This window comes from Pezoporus occidentalis, unplaced genomic scaffold (assembly GCF_034315485.1).
Source record: "Pezoporus occidentalis ecotype Australia unplaced genomic scaffold, CSIRO_AGI_Poc_V1 ctg46, whole genome shotgun sequence".
NCBI classification, from domain to species: domain Eukaryota; kingdom Metazoa; phylum Chordata; class Aves; order Psittaciformes; family Psittacidae; genus Pezoporus; species Pezoporus occidentalis.
In genome coordinates this window covers 1,574,916-1,586,159 of record NW_026915791.1, presented here as the reverse complement: position 1 = coordinate 1,586,159, position 11,244 = coordinate 1,574,916, and the positions used below count along the sequence as shown (strand labels likewise).

General features: G+C 46.8%; 1 pseudogene; it reads right to left on the bottom strand.

The window, feature by feature from the left end:
- Nucleotides 1–456: 456 nt before the first annotated feature.
- Nucleotides 457–1,365, bottom strand: LOC134172465 (inositol 1,4,5-trisphosphate receptor-interacting protein-like 1; annotated as a pseudogene).
- Between the last annotated feature and the right edge of the window lie 9,879 nt (nt 1,366–11,244).

Here is an 11,244-nt window from a genome sequence, read left to right as displayed (position 1 = left end):
TCATCTCATAGGAGTTGCACTCTTTTGATCCTCCTCCCGGTTCCTCCGGGAGCAGGGAAGGGGAGAGCCCCGGGGGTGAGGGGGGGGGGGGGCCTCTATTGCTGTCAGCCCAGCACCACTCACTGTGAGTGAGTGGACAAGTTGCCTGACTGGTTTAAACCACAACAACTATTCATTAAATGCTTTAAATGAACATGATAATGGAACTTTTCCTTTTTAACAGAATGAAGAAAACAGATTTTGAAATGTTAATTTTTATGGTAACTCATTACAGGTGGTTTGTTTTTAACCCAGCTCTTATCATAACCTAGAGAACATAATGCTGTGCCAGATACTAACAAGACTCAAGAACACTGAGTTTCCCACCTATTGGTACAGAGATGCAATGCAGCTTTTGGATAATTAGAACAACAATCTACTTGTATCACTTATTAAATAATACTGTTATTTATTTCCCTCTTGTATGAGATGGTCTTCATCTGTTCTCGGCTGTGAACCCCGCAAACACGGCTCTATGCATGAGGACCACTTTCAGTGCCTGTAGAAGAGCTGTGTTGTAAGCTGATCTTGCAGTTCCTCAAACTCACACATTGCCTGCTTGTGTGCAGCTGGATCCTGTGCCAGATGCTGGAAGAGGCAGAGTGGCTTGGCTCTTTGTAAGGCTGGTGAGCAAGATGATCTCCTCAAGAGTATTCTCCTTATCAAATAAGTAGTTGAGGCATTTCTCTCCAAGAAGCAGCGCAGGTACCACATAATGTCACCCAGTCCTGCGCCAGCCTGACAAGTGTGGTGGTCAGGAGGTGCATTACCACTGTCTTCAAGATATAGCTGGAAAAGCCTGTGCCCATCAGCATGCGGGTGCAGAGTTGCAGGCAGTTGAGCAAGTTTTCGTCTGGGGTCTGTTTGAGCATCCACCAGAATAACTTCACCTCTGCCACAGTGCAGCTCAATGTCCATGCTGTGCTTGGTGTGAAAATAGCCTCTCTAGGCTGGCTGCTCATGAAGATGTCTGAGTCACCTTGCTGCACACCAAACATCATCTCAATGAACAGGGCTCTTCTAGAGACACCTGTAATTGGCACTTTGCAGAAGGAGCAGGCTGGAAGGCAGCACATTCAAAAGGCAGTAACATAAACATAAAGGACACACATTCTCCTTGCTTTCCCTCACCAAATTCTGGAACCAGTAGGAAGTTTTCTGCACATCTAGATAGGAGCTGGTGCAGAGGGTGGGTAGGAGGCTGGGCAGCTGATTCTTCCTCAGCTCCCCCTTGGGGTCATAGAAGAAGCAGAGCATGTGCCTCACCGTCTCTTCTATAGTGCATGTGCACTCCAGCTCCACACGGACACAGGACTCATTTGCCATGGTGCACAGCTGCAGGCAGAAGGTATGCCCACGGAGGGGCTTCAGGCACACAAGCAGGTAGCAGACAGTGTCATGCTCCTGGGGGACTCCAGCGACCAATGGTGCTGCCCACCCCAATGGCTGGTCTTGCATGTTACACATGAGATTTGTTGGCATCTTTGCACAGGGGAAAGCTCCCAGAGGGAATGGACTCTCTTGAACAGGGAAGGTGGTCACTGTCGAGGTACATCGTTCAGGTTTAGAAACCTGTATCTGTATCACTTACTAAACAACTGTGTACTTTGGCAAATAAATTTAATTTTCATGTAGTTCAAACAGAGTTCTTTTGCTAAACTGCCTCAGAATAAGCATTTTCAAGAGATGCAGGTGGTTCCAGAAAACAAAGTAGGTGCAGTAAAGAATGGCAAACATTACTCTAGATAAACTCAGAATAGTAAAAAAAAAGTAAATAAAATATATATAAATAGAAGCACTGTTTGATTGGTAGCAAAATTTCAGATTTCAATTCTTCTGGAGCATTTCTTCAGATATAGAGCTTACATTCAAACTATCCCTATACACACAGACCACCTCCATCAAAATTCTTGTGAAAACCCGGCTGCAAAACATAAATGCAAACAATAGAAACAGTGCAGATTGGGTGTGATAACTTTCAGATGATGCACAACACAAAAATGGAGCATTGCCAGCCCTGTTATTTGTGGAGTGCTGCTCTGGGCACCTGTGGGGAGCATCTTCTGGCTAAGGTGAGAAATGAGGGAGGTGAGTGCAGGTCAACGATAGCATTGTATATGCAAGTGGGACTGCTGGATGCAGCAAACGTGAACTCTCTTATTGCTCATAACTTTTTAGTGATGGGGGAAACAAAAATACTGTTGCTGTCTTTCAAGTTGAATATAAAGCACAGCAGAGAAATCTATTTTAGGAATACCAAGAAACCCCACAGCATTTTAGGAAGATGATCAGAAGAAGAAAATACCTGTAAAAAAAGACGTGTTAGGTTTCTGTATTACAGCAGCCCAACTGTTGAAGATCACAGTGAATATATCCACAAAGGACTGTATCTTAGATGCTGCTAAGCAGCATCACAATCTTAATCCTTGTAACAGCATTTGAAACTGGAATTGCCTCTGCAACTTGAAGGAGAGCTTTCTTTCTTCTCACCTTCTCAGCTCATTTTCATTCAAAGTGGTGGAGGCTGCGAACTTTACGACTTCCTCCTGAAATGAGCCTTTGAGCTGTGTTCTCCAGACTATTGCCAATGTGATAAAATATCACCAGAGGTGAGCTGTCATGCTGGATGATGACTACTGACTGATAACCTGTTCACAGACAGAGTATCCTCCAGTTGGTTTATCCCAGCCTGTGCTAATTAAAACTAAAGGTCTGGCAACAGCAAGTACAAAAAAGACAAATACATTACAAGATTTTGCACAAGTTAATTTCAAACTGAATTTGCATGAGAAGGGTATGAACACCTGAGCTATTTCAATATGCAGATCCTTTTGGGAGTTCAGCAGAGCTGGAAATTAATGTTTTAATACATTTAGAAGGTAATGCAAAAAATACACACCTGACATACTACACTGGTAGCTCTCAAGTGTCTTCATTCATGGTCCCACTTCTGACACAATTTCCCCCTTGTTTCCATCTCTAGGCTCATGACACTCTCCAACCTGACCTTGAACACTCCTGGGGTTTGGGCAGCTACAGCTTCTCTGGGAAACCTGTGCCAGTGTTTCACCACCCTCACAAGGAAGAACTTTTTTCTAACATCGAACTTAAATCACCTCTTTTTCAGTTTAAAGCCATTCCCCCTTGTCCTATCTCTACCTGCTCATGTCAAAAGTCCCTCTCCTGCTTTTTTGTAGGCCCTGTTTAGGTATTGGGAGGTATATGGGGATGATGATTGCAGTAGCTAAATTTATGTAGACATCCATCTCTGAACACCTACACATAAATATGTATGACTTGGTGTGTACATAACTCAGGAAGACACAAGAACAAGATTGCTTTTTCAGTAGCATAAAGACCATTAAAATCTGCTGTCCTGACTTTTTTTGACTTGACTTCCTTTATATTTGTTCACATGGGAACTTCTATATAAAACATCATATGGTGCTGCTGTTACCCACAATGTCAGGAAACCAAAGGAGAAAGGGATTTTTCAGTGGGGAATAGATACATTGCCCATAAATACATTAATTAGGACTTCTAGCAGGAAAGCATATATTACATGACATGTAATACATTTAGCTAGTGCCTGATTTGCGATGACCAAAACCCTATACTCTGTTTCTGCTTTCTTTGTCTTTCTGTTCTTTGTAATACAACAAGCTTTCCACAATGATTATGATCATTTTAGAAGATATATATCTAATAATAAAAGCAAAGAAGGCAGAATTACATTATTTAGGGTGAAAATCTGAGAATAATTCTGCTAGTCACGTTCTTGTTACAGAGATAAGATTTTCACTCTTCCCTGTTACAACATAATCATGCAGTTATCCTGGATTTGCTCTTCTGCCCCATGTTTTTTTTGAAATTGCTCTTCTGCCCCATGTTTTTTCGAAACTGTCATTCTTATCTTCCACCTCTCATTCACTGCCAAAAAAATCAATTCTTTCTCCTCTTATGTTATTCCTCAGCTGGTGATGTAGCTTCTGTTGTTATTGGGTTTTCTCTTCTGCTGTTTAGGAAGTGCTCTGTAAGAATAATCTTGCAACCAATTCAATAGCTATTTTATTACTTATGATCCAATTGCATTTACTTGAAAAAAATGAAAAAAATCCTACCAAGATGTTACATTTAGATATCTGTATGGCATAGCATTGGCCAGTATAGTCCTGCTTATCTGCTGTTTGAATTTTAGAAAATGTAGATCAAACAGGAAAGTGTGAAATACCAGTGAAGCACAACTGTCTGAAGGGACTTTAAGGATCTGTTCATACATCACAACTTATGCTAAATAGTTGAAAAATTAATAAAGTTTTTGCCTATATTTTTATCAATATTATTTGTGGTTTGTTGGCCAAATAAAGAAATAAATTTCCTGAGAAGTTCCAGAGTTAATTTTGTAGGCCTTTTTTTTTACTCTGATGAGAAGTGTCAATTGTGAATATATTCCCACCAATTTCTTACAGTGTATGTTCCTGTAGAATGATGCTAAACTCTAAATCCATTTTCCATTCAAGTCCTTGAGAAACTCTCTTTTTTACAAATTTGACGTAACTCTTCTGTACTTCATTAGTGAAAGAAATGAAAACATAACAATCAGAAACCCTGGCTTTATACGTCATGCTTATGTTTTTCATGAAATTTATACCAACATTGTGAAGGAGCACCCCTAGCTATTCCAAGGAAAACCGTTATAATTTTAGGTTTAGATTTCATAGTTATTTTGAAAACAGAATTGCTTAAAACTGAATTTGGAGTGCAATTAAAAATCTCATTTCTTCAAGCCTCAAAGCAAAATTTCTAAAAATTCACTTAGGTTGCAAAGTGAAGTGCTTGAGGCCAGATTGGACAGAGCCTTCCTTGGGGAACATGTTCTAGGGTGAGGCAATTGCCCAGAATTGCCAGTACTGCAAGGCGCCAAAGAGCAGGGTTGTCCAGGCCACATGGCTCTGTTCCTTGCTCCTCTGGTCCTTGCACTCTTGCTACACCTCCTGCAGCAGCCAAGCCATCTCCTGGCTCAGCTGCTCCAAATGCTGATGCGTGGGGTCATGTGCGGGTTCATCCGGCTCACCAGTGAACACATGCAAGTTCAAAATGAGATGTTGCAGAACCCACACAAGGAAGTTTGTGACAGCCATGGTCTGCAGGAGAGAGAAGAAATTCAGTGGGGCTCAGAAGAAAGGAGGGACTCAGAAGGAAGGAGGGAAGCAGGGAGGGAGGCAGGGAGGGAGGTGGCGGTGTGGGGAGCAAGCAAGGGAGCCCCACGGAGCTGAGGACAGGCAGGAGAGGGGATGAGGCAGCTGGGAGGCAGCCAGGCCTGTGCCCAGGCCTGGAGGCAGTAGCAGCGTGCCACGCTCAAGGAGCTCGAAGCCAGGGCCTCGATGCCCCAGCCCCAGTATTACAAAGTTTTAATATTGCAAAGCCTTAATACTGCAAAGCCCCATCCCCAATATGTGAAAACAACACCGTGTCTCACAATTCTGTCCTTTATTTCCCTTCTGTATGAGGTGTTCATCCGCCCTCGGCTGTGAACTCTGCAAACACAGCCCTGGGCAGGAAGGCTGCTTTCAGTGCCTGTAGGAATGCTGTACTGAAAGCAGATCTTGCAGCTCCTGGAGCTCACGCATTGCCCGCTTGTGGGCAGCTGGATCATGTAACAGGTGCTGCAGGAGGTTGAGTGGTACAACTGTTTGCAAGGCTTGGGGCAAGGTGATCTCTTCACACATGTGCTCGTTACCAATGAAGAAGTGGTTGAGGCATCTCTTCTCCAAGCAGAGGGCCAGGTACCACATGATTCCATCCAGCTGTTCTGGGAAACAGCTCCTGCGCCAGCCTGCCAGGGCCATGGTGTTCAGGAGGTGCATCACTGCCAAGATATGGGAGGAAAGAAAGGCCAGTGGCCACCAAGAAGCAGGTGCAGAGTTGCAGGCAGCTGAGGTGGCAGCTGTCACGTAAGATCAGCCCGGCCATTAGCCAGAACTTTACCTCTGCCACAGCATAGCTCAGTGACCATGTTGTGCTGGGTGAGAAGAAAGCCTCTGTAGCCTGGCTGCTCACAAAGATGTCTGAGTCACCTTGCTGCATGCCAAGCACCATCTCAATGAGCAAGGGACACCTCAAACTAAACCATGCCACTCAAGGCTTTGTCCAACCTGGTCTTGAACACCGCCAGGGATGGAGCATTCACAACCTCCCTGGCCAACCCATTCCAGTGCCTCACCACCCTAACAGGAAAGAATTTCCTCCTTATACCCAATCTAAACTTCCCCTGTTTAAGTTTCAACCCATTGCCCCTTGTCCTGTCACTACAATCTCTAATGAAGAATCCCTCCCCAGCATCCTTATAGGCCCCCTTCAGACACCGGAAGGCTGCTATGAGGTCTCCACGCAGCCTTCTCTTCTCCAGGATGAACAGTCCCAACTTTATCAGCCTGTCTTCATACTGGAGGTGCTTCAGTCCCCTGATCATCCTCGTGGCCCTTCTCTGGACTTGTTCCAACAGTTCCATGTCCTTTTTATGTAGAGGACACCAGAACTGCACACAATACTCCAAGTGAGGTCTCACAAGAGCAGAGTAGAGGGGCAGGATCGCTTCCTTTGACCTGCTGGTCACGCTCCTTTTGATGCAGCCCAGGATATGGTTGGCCTTCCGGGCTGTGAGCGCACACTACCGGCTCATGCTCATTTTCTCATCGACCAGCATCCCCAATTCCTTCTCTGCGGGGCTGCTCTGAATCTCTTCTTTGCCCAACCTGTAGCTGTGCCTGGGATTGCTCTGACCCAGGTGTAGGACCTTGCACTTGGCATGGTTAAATTTCATGAGGTTGGCATCAGCCCGCCTCATAAGCATGTCAAGGTCCCTCTGGATGGCATTCCTTCTCTCCAGCATATCAACTGAACCATACAGCCTGGTGTCACTGGCAAACTTGCTGAGGGTGCACTCAATCCCACTGTCCATGTCAGCGATGAAGATGTTAAACAAGACCAGTTGCAACATCGATCCCTAAGGGACACCACTTGTTACTGGTCTCCAGCCGGACTCTTTGCATGTGGCCATCCAGCCAGTTCTTTATCCACCGAGTGGTCCATCCATCAAATTGATGTCTCTCCAATTTAGAGACAAAGATGTGGTGTGGGACAGTGTCGAACGCTTTGCACAAGTCCAGGTAGATGATATATACTTCTGTACCCCAGTCTATCAGTTCTGTAGCCCCATCACAGAAGGCCAGCAAATTGGTCAGGCAGGATTTCCCCTTAGTGAAGCCATGCTGACTGTCACCAAGCACCTTGTTGATTTTCATGTGCCTTAGCATGCCTTCTAGGAGAATCTGCTTCAAGGTTTTGCAGGGCACAGAGGTGAGACTGACTGGTCTGTAATACCCCGGGTCATCTATTTTCCCCTTCTTGAAAATGAGGGTTATATTTCCCTTTTTCCAGTCATTGGGAACTTCACCTGACTGCCATGATTTTTCAAATACAATGGCCAGTGGCTTAGCAGCTTCATTTGCCAGCTCCTTCAGACCCGTGGATGGATTTCATCAGGACCCATGGACTTGTGGACATTCAGATTTTTAAGATGGTCTCAAACCAGATCCTCTCCTACAGTGGGTGCAAGGTCTTGATTCTCACAGTCCTTTCGTCTGCCTTCCAACCCTTGGGTGCTGAGGTCAGAGCCTTTGCCAGTGAAGACCAAGGCAAAGAAGTCATTCAGAACCTCAGCCTTCTCCAAATACAGGGTAGCCAGTTCTTCTGAGAGCTTCCAGAGGGGGCCTATGTTCTCCCTAGTCCGTTTTTTATTTGCAATGTACCTGTAGAATCCCTTCCTGTTATCCTTAACATCCCTAGCAAAGTTTAATTCTAACTGGGCCTTAGTTTTCCTAATCTGGTCCCTAGCTTCCCGGACAACATCCCTGTACCCTTCTCAGGCTGCCTGTCCTTGCTTCCACCTTTTATAAGCCTCTTTTTTCATTTGAGTTTCCTCAGCAGCTCCTTATCCATCCAAGGCAGTCTCCTGGCCCTAATGCTGCACTTCCTTCTAGTTGGGACACAACACTCCTGAGCTTGTAGCAGGTGATCCCTGAATATCAACCAAGAGTCTTGGGCCCCCTTGCCCTCTAGGGCTATATCACATAGGATCTTACTAAGCAGGTTCCTGAAGAGGCCAAAGTCTGCTCTCTTGAAGTCCAGGGCAGTGAGCTTGCTGCACGCTCTTCTCACTGTCCTGAGGATCTAGAACTTGACCATCTCATGATCGCTGCATCCAAGGCTGCCCTGAAGCGTCACATTTCTAATGAGCCCTTCCCTGTCGGTGAGCACGAGGTCAAGCATGGCACCTCTCCTTGTTGGCTCCTCTATTACTTGCAGAAGGAAGATTTCTTCCACACAACTGAGGAACCTCCTGGATTGCTTGTGCCAGGCCGTCCCGTCACTCCAACAGATGTCAGGGTGGTTGAAGTCCCCCATGAGGACAAGGGCCTGTGAGCATGAAGCTGTTCCTATTTGTCTATAAAGTGCTTCATCTACAGGCTCTTCTTGATCAGGTGGTCTGTAACAGATCCCCACAGTGATGTCTCCCATAGCTGTTTTCCCTTTAACCCTGACCCACAAACTCTCTGTTAACTGATCACCTGTCCCCAGACAGAGCTGCGGGATGCTGTTAATAGGCTGCAGGATGTCAGGGTAGCTGAGAGGAAGCAGGAATGCTTGCTCCAGGCACAAACTGTGCAGGGGCCTACTCTCCAGCCTATCCCTAACATGGGCCCTCCCTGCCTGCCGGGCCCATCTTTTCCAAAGAGCCTTTAACCTTCCATTCCAACACTCCAGTCATAGGAGCCATCTCACCATGTATCTCTGATGCCTATTATATCATACCCCCATAGACGTGCACACATCTCTAATACCTCATTTGTTCCCCATGTTATGGGCGTTTGTATAGAGGCACCTGAGCTGAGCTCCAAATGAAGCCGGCTCATTGGCTGGTGGCTGGAATATATCTACATTGCTCCGAGCATTTATTATAGGTGTTGGCAACTGACTGGGTGTGTTGGGATGGAATTATGTCCTCCTCCCCAACACATCTAGTTTAAAGCCTCCTTGACCAGTCTGGCAAGCCTACTACCAAAACTGCTCTTTCCCTTCTTTATCAGACCAGCTCCACCAGCGCCCCGTAGACCTAGCCTACAAACTTGGGTCCTGTGTTCAAGGCACCCAAACCCCTGACTATGGCACCACCCTTATTAACCTGGCCAATCCTCCTAGTTTTTTCAAGGTCCTCCCCTGTACCCTCGAGTATTGACAAAAAGACAATCTGAGCTCCAGAGCCCCTAACCACCTCTCCCAGGACTCTGTAGTCCTTCTTTAGTTCCCCAGGCTACTACTATTTACATCACTAGTACCCACATGTATCACTAAGGTGGGTAATAGTCTGTGGGGCTTACTAGAGCAGGCAGCCTCTCTGCCACATTCCTGACCTGTGACCCTGGTAGGCAACACACCTCCCTTGAGACGGGGTCAGGCTGACAGACGAGTGCTTCTGTCCTTTTCAGTGTAGAGTCCCCTACTACTATGACCCACTTTTTCCTGGCAGCACCAGTAGAGATCTTCTTTACCAGGGCATCAGCCGGCTGTTTCTGGTGTGAGTGTGTTTCCTCATTAGCCTCCAGCAGGACAGTAAACCTGTTCTGTGTGGGGACAACAGATTTAGGAGGAAACCCCTTGCTTTTAGTTTTCCTTTTCCTACTTTTTTTGTTGGTGTTTTTTTTTGTTGTTGTTTTTTTTTGTCACTATTTCCCAGCTTCCCGGGTTAAGGGCCTCCTTCTTCCCTTCATGAGCTACAGGGGACGCTTGAGGCCCCTGCACAGTTTGGGCCTGGAGCAAGCATTCCTGCTTCCTCTCAGCTTCCCTGACATCTCGCAGTCTATTAACAGCATCCCGCAGCTCAGCCCCTGCTGCAGGAGCACCTCCATCAGGGAGCACCGAGTGCAGCCCTGCCCGTTGCGCACCCTCCCCTCACCAGACCGGTGCAGGCACTCTCCTCTCTGCACCCCGAGCTCTGCACCGCAGCCTCCCCTCTCACCGGCTCTGTCTGGGTGTCTCCGCTGGCACCGCCGGGGCAGCCGGAGCAGAGCTCCCGGGCCGGGCCCTGCTCACACGCCGAGTGCTCACCATCCCGCCCGCCAGAACCGCCCCGACCCGCCCTGTTCGCCGCGCTCCCTGGGGCAGGTTTTTAACCAATCAGGGCTGGTGCCGCTGCTCCTGGCTCCGCCCCCTGTGAGTCAGCTGCTCGCTCTCGTCAGCTGAGCTGCCGGCTCTGGGCAGGTCCTGTCGAGGACTTGAGGCTCCCTCGGTGGCTCTCGCGGCTCTGAGCTGAGGCTCCTGGACGCTGATCTCCCCCCGCTCCGGTGTTGCAGGCGTCCTCTCTCGAGCCACTCACCTCATACATAGGGTTCAGCTGAAATCCGAGTTCTGCAGGGGTCCAGATAGGAATTTTAGCATTAAAGGGAACAGAATGTTAGGTGGGCATGATGCCTCCTTGCCACACCCGTTTAGGCCTCCAGTGTTTATGCTGCAGGACACATTCCTTTATGTCTTCAGTGTGAGTGCACTGGACGGATTAATTCAACAGAGAGATGCCGTATTTCTGGACTAGTACAGAAAAGTGATTTTCTTTATAAAAAATGTTCCCTTTTAACCTTCCAGTATAGTTCTGTAGCTGCCACCTCAAGGCACCAGCATTGCTTTCACCACCACTCCTTGCAAATGAATGCAGTGCTGCTCTGTGATGATAATGCAGCTACAAGTGATTCAAAGAGATTTTTTGCTGCCAGTGGCTTGAATACCAAAGGAGTATTGGGTGGGGAAGATAAAAAAAAAAGACTGCATTAGCTAAAAGGAGCTGTTCTACAAATCTGATCTGAGTTTTCACTGATTTCAATGGGCTTCTGTTAATTTCTTGCATTTTTATACACTTATATGACCTCTTCCATGCCTGTCAGCAGTACCACCACTCCCAAGAGTTGCAGGAACTGGCTGCATCTGCGGAATATTTTTTATTGTTAGGGAGATCCTGCTTTTCACTCCCCTCCACATTCTGCTTACTAGCTGGCTTAATTGTCCTACTGTCTCTGTAGACTCTGAATAATTATCTTCATTATGGTATCTTCAGTGGCTGTGGATATTGTCTACTACTGTGGACATTGTCTA